The sequence below is a fragment of the Miniopterus schreibersii genome, assembly GCF_964146895.1.
Source record: "Miniopterus schreibersii genome assembly, chromosome: 2".
NCBI lineage: Eukaryota > Metazoa > Chordata > Mammalia > Chiroptera > Miniopteridae > Miniopterus > Miniopterus schreibersii.
This window is the reverse complement of record NC_138102.1, coordinates 151,953,459-151,971,508: the sequence shown is the minus strand read 5'-3', so window position 1 is coordinate 151,971,508 and position 18,050 is coordinate 151,953,459. Positions and strand designations below refer to the sequence as shown.

Below are 18,050 nucleotides of genomic sequence, written 5' to 3'. Positions count from 1 at the left end.
AAAGGATTTTAAGGCAGGGAGTCATAAGATTGACTTTTTCAGTGAATGAATAAGATAGTTAAACTTTTTCTTTGTAGGAGCAATCCTATGAGACCTAACCAAACATGACTTGATGTAATGCAGTTTTAAAACTCAGAATTAGAAAAGTGGTTCTCTTTGATGAATTGGCTTATTTTTCTTCCTAACTTCCTTCCTCTGTCAGCCAGAAAAAAAATATAGGAAATAATACATAAGCTAGATGCAGTATTTGTTTTTTAAGTTCTGTATGACTGAAACAATCCTCCACACTGTTGGAAGCTGAACACACAGTGCTATTGTGCTCCTGGTCTAGAATCTAGCCAGGGGAAAAAATACGAGGCCTGCTGGTCAGATTACACAGCAGGGAGTAAGGAGAGCAAATATCTGACTTTGTAAGATGTTAAATATTAAAGTTTTGGTAAAATGGATTTATACTGATACTTGTCTTAAAGGAGAGAGTATCAGTGTGAAAAGGAGGGTTGGGATGGAGTAAAGACTGGCACCCAGCCCTTTTTAGAAAGCCACCTACTTTTTCAGATGTATTTTTTAAAATTGCCACATCGAATAAAAGCATTCAGAGGTCTACATCTACATGCCTATGACTAGAGCAGGAAAAAATTCTCTAATTTATTAGGAAGTTAAATAACTTTCTTTAAAAAAAAAAAATCTTTATTGATTTCAGAGAGAGGAAAGGAGAGAGAGAGAGAGATAGAAACATCAATGATGAGAGAGTCATTGATCAAGCCCGCAACCGGGCATGTGCCCTGACCGGGAATCGAACCCCGATCTCCTGGATCCTAGGTCAACGCTCAACCGCTGGGCCATGCCCGGCCAGGCTAAATAACTTTCTCATGGTCCAAAATAAATAAATTATGTCAAAATTTTGACCTTTCAACCTCTAGTTTTACTAATACACCGTTTTCTCCTAGGGAAAAAAAATGCACTTTCCAATAAATGTAGCCTTGCTTCTTATTTCTGGTTCTGCTGATCCTGGCCATGGACTACAGGGATAGAATTGGTGCAGTTAAAATAAGTAGCTTTCAATGCCCAGACCTGTGTGCCTCCGTTGGTTGGAGCATCATCCTGTACCCCAAAAGGTGGAGTGTTCAATTCCCGGTCAGGGCATGTACCTAGGTTGTGGGTTCAGTCCCCTGTCGGGGTACATATGGAAGGGCAACCAAGTGATGTTTCTCTTGAAAAAAAAGAAAAAAGAAAAGTAGCTTTTGAAGTGAAGGAAGGACTGGCTGGCCCTAAGGAGTGTTTCCTACTTCTTCATCTTCTCCATTATTGCCATGAAGCTAAATTTCCTGAGCTTGAAAAGTGCATGAACAGTGTCAGTAACTGCAAAACAGTGCGCTGCAGGCCAGTGAGCTGAGCGGTGTACGTGGGCCAGTAGTTGCAAGTCGGCAATATGACGTAGGCGGAAGCTCCCAGAAATGTACAGAGGATGTTAGACTCGGATGCCTTAGCTGCTTGGAATCAGGTTTAGAGAAATCAAATTCAGAAAAATAAACCAGGAAAGCAGTCACAAAATTAATGAAAATCAGCAAGTTCGGGGAGGATTCGCTTAGGATAAGCATGGATAGTCCCTTTTGTGAAGAGAAACAGTAGCCCGTTCTTGGTTGCTTGTGATGAAGATAATTAAAAACAATTCTGTTTGGTCTGAGCAACATTCTTTCCCAGCCGTATAAAGCACTGGCCAGTTTGACGTTCTTCTTCTTTTTGGATCTGCAGATAAACTTATTGTGAGTAAGTGGAAAATCGTTTGGCAGTTGGTAGAAGGAAGAGGAAAAGCCAAGATTCTGTTAATTTATAAACCAGACATCTTGAGGAAATAAGTGGGCCGTAGCTCTTAGAAAAAAACAACTACTATCTCTTGCCCTTCAAGTTCTTTTCTTACATCTGTTTTTATTTCTTTCAGGGTTTACGAAGTCAGTAAAAGTTTTTAATTGTTTCAGAAGTCTCTCCTTTCATAACAGATTCTCATAGTCTCTGTCAGCCAGAAATCATCTCCCTCTTTTGAATTCTCAAGGCTCCTAATTGGTAGCTTCTCGTGTAAACTAGGGGACGTCTAGGTTATTTTTAATAGTAGATTCTAAAATCAGATAACCGTACTTTACCCACCTCATGGTGAAGAGGGCCTCACACTTGACATACAAGTATATTGGCTGTGACTTTAACAGGAGTGAGTTGATGCTGTGCGCCTAAATCTTGTCTCTTAAAATTTCACCAAGTCTTCATGATATCCCTGGTTTAGGATGTAATTTTGGAGGAACTCTAGTTTAACAGTTTAAAATTATTGAATTCCTTTCATTCAACTTCCATTGCAAATACTAATTTGATCCAAGCCTATTATCACGATAACAGGAATGGTGGTTCTCAGCCTTGACTGCACGTGGGAATCACCTGGGAAGCCTTAAAACACAGTGATACTTGGGCCCCGCTCCCTAGAGCTGGTGATTCCATTGGCCTGGGAAATAGCCCAGGTATTACAGTTTTCTTTTTTAAAGCTCCACGGGTGATCATGGTTGAGAACCGCTGACCAGGATGCATGACCTATTGACTTATTGGCTCACGTGCAGTAGACAGGTGGAGAAGAGAATTTTTGCTAAAAATATTAGGAAGGCAACTGAATCAATAGCATGGTACACAGGTGGGATTTAGACCAATAACACTGTTAATTTACCAAATTCACACCAGGGTCAGCTGTGCCTTGATACTGCCAATGGTTCCATGAAACCTAGAGGATTGTACTTGCCAAAGGTCACATTGCTGGCTGGGCACGGAACTAAGACTGGTTCTGGAAAATTATAGTAGGAATATATTATAACATAGTGCTATCATAATAGTGTTATAGTATAGCACTCCATGGTTTGTTGCCTTGATTATTTAGGTCAAGGTCTACAAACCTTTTCTGTACAGGGCCAGATCATAAATATTTTAGGCTTTGTGGGGCATGTGGTTTCTGTTGCAACTACTCAACTCTACCAATGTAGTGAAAAGCAGCATACACAATCTATAAAAGAATGAAGGTAGCTGTGTTCCAATACAGTTTTATTGACAAAAATAAGTGGTAGACCAAATTTGGCCTGAGCTGTGAATTGCAGACCTCCAGTTCAGGTGTTTTAATCTTCCTACTGAGGGACTCACTGGCTGTAGTTTGCAGTCCCCTCATTGAGGAGCATTGTAATCTTTCCACTTGAGAGCAGATTGAGGCTTTTACGGGTTCTACACAGTGCCTGGCACTTACTGGTCCTGCTATGAATCCTTGCAAGGTGTTAAATAAATGCGTGTTGAATTGCATACATTTTTATGCTTTTTCCTATTATCTCTAACTCACCTTATAGCTAGTCTTTCAGTAGGGGGAAAAGTTGGCACATATTGGCTATGGAGAAGACATGCACTTCAGTTCTTAGAGGTTTGTGGCAGGTTGTAATTTCTGGGTTTGGTAGAATTCTAGAAGTGAATAGAGATTGATTCGTTCTGAAGACATTTATTATTGTCCTAATTTCCTAGAACAGATTCTAAGACTCTATTTAAAAACTCAAAATATTTCTTAAACTTGTTTTTGTGACAACTGGAGTATTGTTAATGATTTAAAGAGTATGTGTAGTTTCTCAAAACAGTATTTCCATTAATTTGGATTGAAGATCACTATTGTGCTTGTATGTGGTGGGTGGAGTCTTTGGCAAAACGGAGCAAATACTGGTGGTCCTTCATAGCCCCAGAAGTATTGGAAATACAGCTCCAGATCATGAGCCCATTTTCAGAGCAAAACACAAATAAGCCTGACAACAAGGCCATGAGTTGTAATGGAAAGAGCACTGACCACGGAATCAAAAGCCCTGGTCTGACTTAACCCCTATTTACTGGCTTAACCCCTTTTACTGAACTTACTGTCTTGAACTACGTACTTTCTGTGGGTGCTGAAGGTGCAATGTGGTATGATCTATATGAAAGTGCTTCATGAGGTCTTTTCTGAGCTCTCCTTAAAGAGGTCTGTGTCAAGACTAGCTGAAGCAAGAGCCATGTAGCCCAGAGCTAACTAGGACTTGAGTAGTGTGGAGTGAACCTAAGTGGATATGCCCATTGGTGTCCACACAGAACGTCTAAGAATCTATAATGGGGAGGCCTTGTTGGCCTCAGAAGAGCAAGATCAGAAATCTGAGGAACCAAAGAGCAAGTGAGTGTAGGAAGTTCATTGCTGTGAAAACTCCAGGAAATCTGGAACTCTGCCTTAATCTGCATAGTTATCCCAAATCAAGATTCCTATTCTTATTCCCTTTTTTTATGCTTTAAAATATTTTTTATATTTTTCAATTACAGTTTACATTCCATATTATTTTATATTAGCTTCACCTGTACAGCACAGTAGTTAGACAGTCATATACTTTACAAAATGTTCCCCCTGATATTTCCAGTACCCGTAACCTGGCACCAAACATAGTAATTTCAATATTGCTGACTGTATTTCCTATGCTGTACTTTACATACCCATGACTGTTTTGTAACTGCCAATTTGTAGTTCTTAATCCCTTCACCTCTTTCACCCAGTGCCCCAGCCCTCCTCCTCTCTGGAAAGAATCTCTCTCTGTGGATGAGTCTGTTTCTGTTGTTTTCATTCATTTATATTGTTCTTTAGAGTCTGCATATAGGTGAAATGATACGGTGTTTGTCTTTCTCTGGCTGACTTATTTCACTTAGCGTAATGCCCTCTAGGTCCATCCATGCTGTCGCAAATAAGATTTTATTTTTTATGGCCAAGTAGTATTACATTGTATATATGCAGCATAGATTTGTTTGTTTTTAATCCCACCCAAGGACATATTTTTTCCATTGCTTTTTCGGAGAGAGGGAAAGAGAGAAACATCGATGTGAGAAAGACACATTGATTGGTTGCCTCCCATACATGCCCGACCAGGGCCAGGTATTGAGCCTACAACCAAGGTACATGCCCTTGGCGGGAATCAAACCCAGGACCCTTCAGTTCATGGGCTGACTTTCTAACCACTGAGCCATATCGGCTGGGCTATCGCCTTTGTTTTAAAGTCTATCTTGTCTGATATAAGTATTGCTACCCCAGCTTTTTATTTTTAATTTACATTTGCATGAAATACCTTTTTCCATCCCTTTACTTTTAGTCTGTGTGTGTCTTTTGTTCTGAGGTGGGTCTCTTTGGACAATATATATGAGTGTTGTTTTCTTATCTATTCATTTACTCTATGTCTTTTGATTGGAGCTTTTAATCCATTTACATTTAAAGTGATGATTGATAGATACATATTTATTGCCTTTTTATTTTTTATAACTGTATTTCTTTTTTCTTTCTTCTTCTTAAAGAAGACCCTTTATTATTATTATATTTTTTAATCCTTACCTGATGAAATGTTTTTCATTGATTCTAGAGAGAGAGGAAGGGAGAGGGAGAGAGAGAAAAAGAAACATTGATGTGAGAGAAAAACATTGATCAACTGCCTCCAGCACATGCCCTACTGGGGATCGAACCCATGACCCTTCAGTGTACAGGAAGACACTCCAACCAACTGAGCCGCACTGGCTAGGGCAGAAGACCCTTTAACATTCCTTGTAATACTAGTTTGGTGGTATTGAACTCCTTTAGCTTTTTCTTGTATGGGAAACTATTTCTCCTTCAAATTTTAAATGATAGCCTTTCTGGATAAAGTGGTCTTGGTTGTAGGTCATTGCTTTTTAGCACGTAGAATATTTCATGCTTGCTCTCTCTCTTCTTATGTAACCCCTATGATGTGGATGTTGTGCTTCATGTTATCCCAGTGGCCCCTTAAACTATCCTTGTACTTAAAATTCTTTTTTCTTTTTGCTGCCTTTATTGGGTGTTTTCTGCCACCTTGTCTCCAAAATCACTGATTGGATCCTCTGCTTTATCTAACCTAGTGTTTATTCTTTCTCTTCTAGTCTTTATTTCAGATAATGCATTCTTCATTTTTGGTGTTGGCTATTTTATGGTTTTTATATCCTTCATGCTGTTGAAGTTCTCACCAAGTTTCTTGAGCATTCTTATGACCATTGTTTTGAACTCTAAATCTGGTAGATGGCTTACCTCCATTTCATTTAGTTTATTTTCTGGAGATTTCTTCTTTCATTTGGGGCATATTTCTTTGTCTCCCATTTTGGTTGCCTCTTTGTGTTTGTTTCTGTGTATTAGGTATGTGTTTTGGTAGGATGGCCTTATGCATTAGGTATCTTGTGGGACCCAGTGGTGCAGTCTCCTTGATCACCTGCACTGGGTGCTCCAGGAATGTCCCTTGTGTGAGTTATGTGGGCCCTCCTATTGTAGTTGTGCCTTGATTGCTGTTGGCCTGGCCATATGTGGGGTAGACCTTCATGCTGGTTGACTATGAGGATCAGCCCCGACCACAGTGTATGAGCTACTGTGTTGGAACTGACCACACAAGGCAGCATTTGCCTCAGCCCGGTCTTGTGCCTACCGAGATCTCCCTTTGGACTTCCCTCTTAAGCAACTAATTGTACCCTGCTCTGAGGCTGTCTGAAACTTGCCACTGGGTATGTTGGTTCTGGGCCCTCTTGGGAGGGACTCTGGTGCAGGTCAGTGTCAGTCACTGCCTGTGACTGGCTTTAGGCAACCTCTTTGGAGCTACAAAGCCATCCACAGTCTGTGACTGCCTCTGTTTGGCCTGGATATGAATAGGAAGGGCCAAGCTGCACACCAAGGCTGGCTTCCACCAGCACCTAGCCCGGAGGCAGGTCAGCAAAAGGCCAAAGCCATCCCCAGTTTTCCTCCGCCTGCCTTAGCCTGCTGGCTTCCTGTTAGGTTTAGTCACTGAAAGAGCCTCTGGCAGTATAGGAGTTGCATGAGGTAGGTTCTCAGTGAGCCACCAGGTAGGGGCGAGTGGTGTCCACCAGACTGTTACAGATTCAAACGTAGTGCCCGTGCTGGGTCTCAGTCCACTCAGCAGAAGTCCCATGGTATGTAACAAGGTTAGCTGCCACCCACCTTGCGCCCTCAGACCTTTGTGGTGGGGCAGGGTCTCAGGGAGTTGTTACGGTGAGGCCAGAAGATTTTATCAGGCCCAAACAGACCAAGATTTAGCTGTGTGAAGGAAGGGCTCTGCACCTGTCAGGCATATGCGGAAAAAATGTTCCCTGTCTTACAGCCACACAGTTCAGTCTGTCCTGGATTCTGCCTACAGTGCCTGAGCTCAGTAAGGTGGGGCTAGGGGATTTCTCTGGAAGAGGTTGTGCCGGTTCGACTGGTGTGAAGGGGGCGGGAATGCCCCATCACTACCACCACAGCCACACAACTTACTCTCTGATATTCCCGGGACCTCTATACCTTGGGCCCAGGCAGCAGCTGACTCTTCCGTCGGTTGTGTGCTCCTCAGGGCATGGTGACAGGGAGTTGAAAGGATGGGGCTGTTGCATTCCTCCAGGCTGATATCGTATGGAGGGGAGTCCTTCACTCAAGATGGTGTCTGTAGTTTGGGAGAAGGAATCAGCTTGGGGACCCTGGCAACTATCCCTTCAGCTCTCTCCCCGTCGCCACAAAACCAATCTCTCTTCACAGGACTCTATTCCACTCCAAGTTGCCCTCCCTTCTCCAGAGCTCAGGATGAGTGACTGCGAATGAGATTTTGTGTGTTGGCCCTTTAAGAGGGTGCCTGGGTTTCTAGCAAACTTCTGTATCTCCTTGGAGGACAGAATTCCCACTGATTTTCACAGCCAGATGTTATGTGAGCGCCTCTTCCCAGCTCTGGTTGTCTGGTCTCAACCCCACGCTCTTCAGGGGGAACCTTTGCAGCTGAGCTGTCCGTCTGGATTGTCAGCCATGCCTTGTGGGTACGGGCCAGCCCTTTTTGCATCTCTGTCCTTCCTGTCTGTCTCAATGTGGCTTCTGTAAATCCTTGGTTATAAAACTTCTGTTCAGCTACTCTTCAGTTGGTTATTCAGGTTGATTGTTCTATATTTTAGTTGTAATTCCAGTTTGGTCCTGGGAGGAGATGAGTGTAACTTTCACCCACTCTGTTGCTATCTTGGATCTCTCGTATTTCTTAAATTGGATTTTTTTTTTTGAATGTGTTGGGTATTGTAAAGCTCCTGGCTGCACAGTATTGGCTTATATAAAGGCACAGCCTCAGGGCAAATAGCTGTAATATAACAGAGATGTAATCAGTTGATTACCTGCTGAGTGAAAGCCAAAGGAGTATGCGTTAGTGTCCCTGTACAGAGGTACTTAAAAACTATTTGTAAATATAGCATCTAACATCAGCCTTGTCACTTAACACCACCTCAATTTACTCATCTTTATAATGCACATAAAAATACCAGCCCTGCCCTAGCTGGTGTGGCTCAGTTGGTTGAGTGTCATCCTGTGCACGAGGAAGTTTCCAGTTACCTTCCCAGTCAGGGCACATGCCCAGGTTGTGGCTTGGTCCTTGGTAGGGGGCATGCATTAGGATGCCGATCAATGTTGCACTCGCACATCAATGTTTCTCTCTCTTTCCCTCTCCCTTCCTCTCTCACTAAGAATCAACAAACTATTCGTTTTTCTTTTTTTTTTAATATTTTTTTAATATCTTTATTGATTTCAGAGAGAGGAAAGGAGAGGGAGAGAGAGAGAAACATCAATGATGAGAGAGTCATTGATCGGCTGCAGCCTGCAACCCGGGCATGTGCCCTGACCAGGAATCGAACCCCGATCACCTGGATCCTAGGTCGATGCTCAACCGCTGAGCCACACCTGGCCGGGCACAACAAACTATTCTTTAAAAAAAAAAAGAAGAAAAAAGAAAAGGCCAGCCTTACTTTATCTCATAAACTTCTTGAAAGGAACAAGTGAAACAATGCAAAGTACTTTATGTACTGCATACTTGGTGCAGAATAAACAAATTGTTATATTTTATCACTACCATTATTGCCAACAGTAGCAAGAACTGTAGTAGTATTTGCAAACACATTTGATGTAAAGGGTGTAAGGTTTAAAGCACTAGGAATTCCCAAGTTATGATTGTAACTATTTTTGTGACCTTCAGGATAAATGTTTTCGTGTGTACATTACTGAAGGCATGTCTCTAAGCATCAATATATCCCATTCTGAAGCTGTGCCTTGCACTGCAATTATACAAACCCCTCTCGGGGTCGGAGAGCAAGTCAAATCAGGTGAGAATAGGCCATTTTGAGAACTGTGGGAGCACAGCTTATTCTAAGACCTTGTTGGTTATATGGGTTATAAGTCTTTAGAAGGAACCTAAGCTTTTTATCAAATGAAGTTTTTGTGGGTTTTTTTTTCTTTTTTTCTTTTTTCTTTTTTGTGTGATGTGGAGTTTAAACCCACAGGGAGGTCACAGCAAAGGAACAGTTGTATCTCTTTCTGACTGCAGAATGGAAGGCCAGTGATGTGCCTTTACATTCAGAGTATATTTAGTTCCTCAAAAGAGTATTTTAATTCATTTAGATTTAAAATCATTGTAATGCTTGTACGGTATGTAGAGTCTTTGGCAAAATGTAGCAAATACAAACATTCTTAGGATACTTGTCTCAACAAAATAAAGCTGCCTGCATTATTCTACATATGACTATTCCCTGCATTGTTAATTAGTACAATACTTTACATCCCCATTTATAACCACTTTAAGAAAAAGCCCCTTTGGAGGTTTTCCTGTGTTACTAAGTTGAGGCATACAAGTATGCTAGGCTGTGGATTTTGCAGCTGAGAGGAGGAGGGAGGTGAAGAGAGTGGAGAGAAAGTGGACTGGCAGAATTACAGGATGTGATTTCACCTGATTCTTTTAAGCCGAGAGCTACTCCAGTCATAGACTCCATGAGCAGAGCTTGGGCCCCTGCCCCTGGTGCACTTTTATGGTCAGCTCATTGTGGGATTGTGCAGCCTCGAAGCTGGGGGCAGGAGGCTTACGATCAGAAACCCAGGGCAGGTTAGAGTTTCGGTTCATAATTTGAGAGCCGGGGTCGTGAGGGCAACCAAGATGATTATGGGGGATGTTAGGAGTAGGTGTCAGCCGTGGATATGGGAAATAGCCAAGGCAATAGCTGACAAGACATGGGAAGGATTCCCTGGGGCAACTTTTCCCAAATGTGTTTCAGTCATACTAGCTCCATGGGATGTTTACTTGTACATAATATGTAGTGGAAAGTTTTCCTAGACACACACTGGGCTCAGAGTTAAACAGGTTTTTCTACTGTCGGGCTTTTCACAGCCTCTAATATGCCCACTGGCATCATGAGTATACACGCTAAAGCCATAAATTTGTCAAGTCACAAATGTTTCATATAGAATCATGGTTGGTTGAGGGGTCTGGGGAAGTGGATGGGGCAGATGAAGGATGTTGTTGCTGTCAAAGCATTTCTTAGAACACCCTTGGGAAGAGCTGCCCAGGGCACGTGGCGTGGGCTCTTGAACAAGCTGCTCCGCATCCTGGACAGTCGCGAAGGAACCGACGAACACCCCAAAAAAGTTCTCCAGGCTCTTAGTAAGTGCTCCAGCCTAGTCACTTAACTGGTATTTGTTACTGCTATTAATAAAATTAAGGAAGGACAAGTGATTTAACCCATAATTACTGAGACCAAAACAAAAGAAATAAACAAGTGGATCAGAGCCTCTGTACGATTGACCCGGCACCCGACAAATAGGCTTTTTCTCCCCTCCCTTAAAAGGCAGTGAAATGATATTTTAAAGAATGTATCAAAGGGACTATGTCTGAAAACTTTAACAATGAGATTGAAATATGAAGCAGATGGAGTGTGTAGGGACGGCTGAACCTAATGAATGTCAGGGCAGACCGACTGGTCATTCTGGACAGTCTCACATGCTCCCGAAACTTAACACACGCAGCTGTGTTCTTCTTGCTTTCTCACTTACAGTGAAAGGCGCTGTTTCCATGTCACATTAGGCAGGAGCCTAAGTAAGGACCACCCTTGACTCCTCTCCGGTCCTCCGCCTTCAGCCCGTCCCCCACCTGTTTTCTCCTCAGCATGTCCACAGCCATCCCCCCTCTTCACCCTCAGCCATCGCCACCGTGCAGGTTCTGCTCCCAGGCATGGACTGGTGCAGTTGCTTCCTGACCATAGTTAGCCAGGGGATGGGGGCGAGGCAGGTGTTCTACATATCTATGGAACTGTGCATCTCTTTCCCCCGTTAAACCACGAATTACTTGATGGTAAGGATTATGTCTTATTTGTTCTTCTGTCCCAGTAATTAACAGAGTACCTGGCACTTCTAATTAGGGAGTGATCAGTCAGTACATTTAAGTAGAGACAAAAAGAAAAAACAAAGAGTGGAATAAGTTCGATGCTGGATAGGTTTTATTACTCTCTTTGCAGTTGACCGTTAGATATTCTCAGTGCTTACAGAGGAGTTTGTATTTTGGTGGCTTAAAGATGAGAGCTATTAAGGTTAAACACCAAGTTTCTTTAAGTGGTTATAAGCATATTTAAGTGTGCTTTTCAGAATGCGATTTGTTGCCAAAACCAGCAATTGTGATTAATATCAAATGAAGAAATATCGAATGGAGGAAAAATGAAACAAGTGTATGGATCCAGAACACACAGTTGCAATCCTGGGTGAAGAGTGAAGAGTATGATTAAATCATTTGGGGTTAAAATTGTCTTCAGTAAATTCTCCAAATGTCAGACATGATTTTATCATTACTAATGCTGTTATCATCTTTAGTGAATAAGGGATTCATGGTTGCTGTACCAGGCTATACACTTGTAAATAATGAATTATTATATTACTTTGCAAAAGAATCATTATTTGGTTAAAATTTATCCGAAATGACCTATTAGGAATCCCTGAAAGTGGAGGGATTGGGCACTAGAGCAAATTGCAGGTACTGGGAAAATAAGGTAGCAAGAGCAAGTGCTGGGTTGTAGTAAATCAAAATTTAGGCAGTGGTGAGGGCAAATATTAGCAGACGGGAGGCAAAGAGGTAAGGGCCTTAGGAGGCTGGAGGGAGGAGAGACTAAGGATCTGCTCCCCTGATCCGCTGTGCTGGCATGGTAGAGTATGGAGTGCCATACAGATAATAATAATAGCAAATAGTTATATAGCACTTACCATGTGCCTACTGCTATTCTAGTACTTTCACAATTAAATCATAATCCTCATAACAGCCTTATGGGGGGTACTATTATGAATCCTATGAATTATTTATAGATGAGGAAATTGAAGTATAAGTTAAGTCAATCGCCCAGCTAGTAAATGGAGAAACCAGGATTTAGTTATATGATAGTTATATGACTGAGGTGCCCTGAAGAATGTTAAAATTTCAGTAGGGGTATATTTAGTGCTTAATAATATACAATAACTAGTGCAGTTAGCACGAAAACCGCCAGATGATGTGCTTCCGGGGGTTCGTAGGTGCTCTTGTGTTTAGCGTCTGAGCTGTGCCCTTTTGATACAGATGATTATGTCAGGGAAATTTAACAGTTATCACGCCCATCTGCACAATAATATACGTAGAGATCTTTGTGGAATATTTATTGATATCAAAGCTTAAAACTGTAATGAATCTTAGGCTCTGGTAAAAAGTGTGACGACTTCAAAACTTAGCAATTACTTGATCGTATGGATGGGCAGCTTCTCAGGGACATTTCTCATCCCCAGCGCAGTAGTAACATTGGGTGTTTGGATAAACCCAGAAAGGGGTGTTGTAAATTAGAAACTATGTATCAGATAAAGCACAGAAGCTATGAATCTCCTCCAACTCAAGATGTTTTGTCAACTCGAACCACCCTTTGCAAGGAAGTGAAAAGAAACGTGTAATTGATTGTGGTTTTTCTCTGCTCCCACCTTCTGCTCTAGTCATGGCTGCAGATACAGAGTAATTTTTATGCTTTAAATAGCAAGAGCCTTCTGTAATCTTGACCAACATACTTAGGTGAATGTAGCCAAAAGGGGAACCTCGCTCAGTGCAGGTTGGGGGTGGGTGAGCTACCTCCAGCTCTCTTCCCAACACAGGGATTCTGGAAGGAGCTGGGTCTCTTAAAGAACACCAAACCCAGGCTCAGCAGAACACACTGACCAAGCCAGTCCCAGCCCCAGTCATCGTGGGATGCGCACTTTCCACACGTCCTATGCAGGAATTCATGGCGCCTAGCAAATGGTCACCCTGAACGTGAGGAGCAGGGATTGGGACCCCTAAGTCCAAATTCAAATTGTAGTGATATATGCAGTCTCCTACATAACAGGCTGTATGGCCACGAGCTTCATCTCTGAGCGCCAACTCAAAACTAGAATTTTGACAGGCCTAATGAAAGTTGTTTTGATTCAGTTCATCTAACAGAATTCTAACTTTTAAGGGGCCACAAACAGTAGCATTCTTTAGAAATTTTGTTATCCTCTTTATCCCTTCAGGATAGCAAAAACAAATTATTTAGTAAACAATTATGGAACATGTTTTATATTTCAGGAAAATCAAATATTTCTAGTTTTAAAACAAAAACAAATTTTGTTTTTTGGAGGCTGCACATTTCTTTTATCTCATTTTATACATTGTTGTGTTTCCTTAGGAATGCTACAATAGTAACAGTTACTTTTTACATACTTCATTGTGTTCTCCAGCTGTGGGACATTTAAAAATATCTAATATCTAGCTACCTACTTTCAAGGCTTCTTTTGAGTTCATATTGCTTTTGAACTTTAAAGACTCCCGGCAATCAGCTTTTCTTGACAGTATAACATTTTATAAACTTAGGTAGCATTAGATGATGAGTCTGAAACATTGGCAGCTTGTACAGCATTTTAGTTAGTGAAGTGAGTAAATATAAGTAAAATTAGATTATAAATGGAAACTTTTCAGTCAGTTATTGGGATTTTGGGCTGCTGCCAATTTTTTCAAGACAAACATGGGTTTCAGAATTTCTAATGTTTAGAAATCTGAGTTGCAAGGAAGATTACTTGGATACACGTGTTTTCCTAGATATTTATAATTTGTGTATAAATAACCTTGAATGTTTTGAAATTTAGATAAGAATGGAAATGTTTGAAATTTTGTATAGAATGTGCTCTAAAACATATATATTTCCTTATTGTTAGAATTTAGAAAACATCTCTCATGAGATAGCAACTAAGAATGTAGGCAAATGAAGAGATACTTGCCTAAGGTATAGAATTTATTTGTTCAACAAATGTTTATTGAACGTCTACTATGCGATAGGTGATGCCCCTGGAGTACATCAGGAAACAAAGATTATTGCCATCCCAGACCTTACATTATAACCAGAGGAGATGGACAATAAACAACAAACAAAATAATATAGTTAGTTAGAAAGTGGTAAGTGCTTTGGAAAAAATAAACTGTAAAACATGGCAAGAGTAGCACATATTTTAGAGCTGTCAGGCTCCTCATATTGACAGCAGCTAGACCAAAGGCCCTAAGGTGTGCTTGGCCTGTTTGGGGAACAGCAAGGAAACCCAGATGACTGAGTGGAGTGAGCAAGGGGACAATACTAGCACTAGTACCAGATGATGTAGAGCCTGTCAGTCACTGTAAAGAGCTGAGTTTTTACTCTGAGTAAAATAGAGAGCCATTGGAGAATTTTAAGCACACGGTGATGTGATCTGACAGGTTATAAAAGGGATCTCTCTGGTCCTGGTAGGAAATGTGGATTGTACTGGGGACAAGGGTAGAAGGAAGGAGACCAGGTGGAGGGTCCTGATGAAATCTAGTTAAAGATTATGGAAATTTGGGCCAAAATAGTAGCAGCAGTGGAGGTGGTGCTGGCAGATGGTAGAGTCAGCAGAATTTCTTGATGAGTAAGATGTGGAGAAAAAGAGAGGACCTGAGGATGCTCACAGTCTTGTTGCCCTAAGGCATAGGTGAGGTTGCCATTAACTGAGATGGAGAAGATGGTAAAGGTTGTTGGTTTGGGGTGAGAGTTGGGAGATGAGAGTCACATGTGGGTATGTTGAGTGTGAGGTAACTTGTAGACACACTGGAGGAGATGCTAAGTAGGAACTGAATGTAGTAATATTCTTTTTCTTCACTAAGCAAGAGAGGTGCTTGCTTTAATTTAAAAATTTTTTAATTATGTTAAAATGCACAGCAGAATTGACTGTCTTAACCATTTTAAGTGTACAGTTCATTGGCATAAGCACGTTCGCATTCTACCATGATCACCATCTGTCTTGCAAAGTTGAAGCTTTTTTTTTCTTACAAAGGTTAAACTCTACACATTAAACAATAACTTTCCATTCTCTCATCCCCTTACTCCCTGGCAACCACCATTTTGCTCTCTGTCTCTGATTCTGACTACTCCATGTACTTCATATAAGTGGAATTATACAGTATTTGTGTTTCCTGACTGGCTTGTTTCACTTAGTGTCAACCATGTTGTAGCATGCGTCAGACTTTCCTTACTTTTTAAGGCTGAATAATATTCATTGTTTGTATATGCCCAAGTTGAGGGACTTCCTACAGAATACAGAATGCCTGACCTTCAAAAGTTCCAAGGTCATGCAAGACACCCAAGGACAGAGTAACTCACAGATTGGAGTGCACCAAGGGACACAACAAAAACTAAATGCAGCAGAAAAAGGATATGTGTGGAAAAATTGGTGAAATCTGAATGAAATTTGTGGTTTAGTGTTGTACCAATATTAAATTCTTGCTGTTGATAAATATACCATGTTTTTGTAACATGGTAAGTCAGGAACCTGGGTGCAATTCTTATGTAGATCTAAAATTATTTCAAATAAAGTTGTTTTCTTTTTTAAAGTATCTTCTTACTTTTGGACAATGTTCTCCTAAAAAGATTGTCACTCCTAGAAAATGACTTCTGTCCTCTTAGATCCAAGAGATTTTCTTGTCCCAAGGGGTGGGGTCTGTTGAGATCTTTTGAGCTAGAGACTTGGTGCAATTGGGAGAGATGTTATGGATGGATGCGGCAGTATAGACACGGCCAAAGGAAGGCCATAAAGATGTGATCTGAGGACTTGGATACCATGGCAAGAGATTAGGCCTGAAGAATCCAAGAACTGAGTGGATCTTGCTTTGGAAGGGATGGCCAAAAAGTAAGTCCAACCTTAAAATGTGAAAGAGCCATTCAAGAATGATTTGGCAAAACATAACAGTCCAACACAAAGTTTTGGAAATAGAAGGCAAAGTCACCCTAAACCCATTAGAAGCATTATCTGCCACTCACAAGTGCCCTGCAAAAGAAGACAGATAAATGAAAGTTAAGTCTTAGGGGTTGGCAACCGCTTCAGTTGGAACAGGGAGCCTTATGCAGTCAAAGATGAGGCTGGATTAATTGAGAATATCTGAGGAGCCCCTACAGTTAGCATTATGTCTAGACATTCCTTGCAGGAGATAAGACTCAAAAAGCTTAAGTGAGTAATCCAAAGACAGAGGAATTCCAAATGGTTCGGGCCAGTGGCTAAAAAAGATTACTAGTCATTAAAACGGTATTTAAATAGGACCCCCTTCCCATGCTAATATAATGTGACTAGTTATATCTGTGCCCAAGATAACAGTTTAATCACTCCTTCTGGTTCTTCTTGGTAAATTGGAACCCAAAAGCCTCTATAGTTAATATAAATTTTCTTGAATGGGTGGACCATCTGGTTACAATTTCGGTTTCAAATTTCTGTTATGCAACTGGCATCCAAAAAACGAACTGTCTCCAAGTGTGAGTAGGCCAAGTCAATCGTAAACAAGAAAAAAGAAGTTTAACTTTTTATTGTGAGTATCCAAGATGTTGGAAAATAAAGTATTTAGTGAAATGGTGCAGCTTTTGGGTAAACTTCCTTTACCTTATATGTTTGACCTAGATCACTGGTCAGCTGACTTTCCTGTAAGGGGCCAGATAGTAAATATTTTTAGTTTTGCAGCCATATATGGTTTCTGTTGCATATTTGTCATTGCTTTAAAAAAAAAAAAAAAAGCACAAACCAACCATTTAAAAATGTGTTTTCTAGAGCCATCTCTCTGAGGACCATGTTGCTTCCTAACATCTTGCTCATGGGTATACCAGGGGTGGAAAAAACCACGCTAGGCAAAAAAAACTTGCATCAAGATCAGGACGGAAGTACATTAATGTGGGTGATTTAGCTGGAGAAAGGCAGTTATGTGATGATGGCTGAGATGAAGAGTATGATTGTCCCATTTTAGATGAAGATAGAGTAGTTGGTGAGTTAGAAAACCAAATGAAGGAAGGTCGAACCATCATTGATGACCACGGTTGTGATTTCTTCCCTGAACACTGGTTTCATATAGTTTTTGTGCTGAAACCAGATGACAGTATATTGTACAAAAGGCTTGAAACAAGGGGTTATAATGAGAAGAAACTAAAAGGTAACATTCAATGTGAAATTTTTCATATTCTTTATGAAAATTTCATCCTATAAGGAAGAAATAGTGCATCAGCTGCCCAGCACTAAACCAGACCTAGAGGACAGTGTCCATCAGTTATTGAAGTGGATTGAGCCTTATAGGACTGGCCACTTTATAATCACTCTTAATATTTCTCTGCCCATATCATATAAATTGTCCAATTATCAGTAAAACTCTTCATTAAAATTGTGCTACAGAACTAGTAGGTCGATAGTATAACGTTTTGTGTTTGGGTGTTTTTGTTTTTATTTTCCATGAGAAAACTAAACAATCTCAGGTATAATGAATATAATGTTATTAAAGACTGAGAATAAAAACTATCATCGTTTAATGCTTCAGTTGCTAAGGAATAAATAAATAGGACCACATGGGTGGATGCAGAATCTTCTATTACAGAGGGAAATGAATATGATCTCTGAAAATAAAAGTAAAGTCTAAAAATTTTTTAAAAAACTTTTCTGTTATTATTTGTTGTTCTACTTATTCTTGCATTCATTAATTGGTCGATTCTTGTGTGTGCCCTTACCCCAGAGATCGAACCCATAACCTTGGCGTATCAGGATGACGGTGCTCCAACCAACTGAGCTACCCGGCCAGGGCCTGTTTTGTTTTTTGTTTATTGTTTTTGTTTTTTGTTTTACCATATTTTCAATGCTTTGTGATAATTTGGAGACTGATTTTAAA

General features: G+C 40.7%; 1 protein-coding gene and 1 pseudogene across 3 annotated transcripts in view; both read left to right on the top strand.

Moving 5' to 3' along the window:
- The window catches only part of FGD4 (FYVE, RhoGEF and PH domain containing 4), a 183,642-nt gene that overhangs the window by 105,712 nt on the left and 59,880 nt on the right, over positions 1 to 18,050 (top strand). The gene's annotated exons all lie outside the window — the stretch shown is intronic.
- Positions 16,971 to 17,537, top strand: LOC308553592 (adenylate kinase isoenzyme 6 pseudogene; annotated as a pseudogene). Its single transcript has one exon. The product of its transcript is annotated as an adenylate kinase isoenzyme 6 pseudogene (transcript).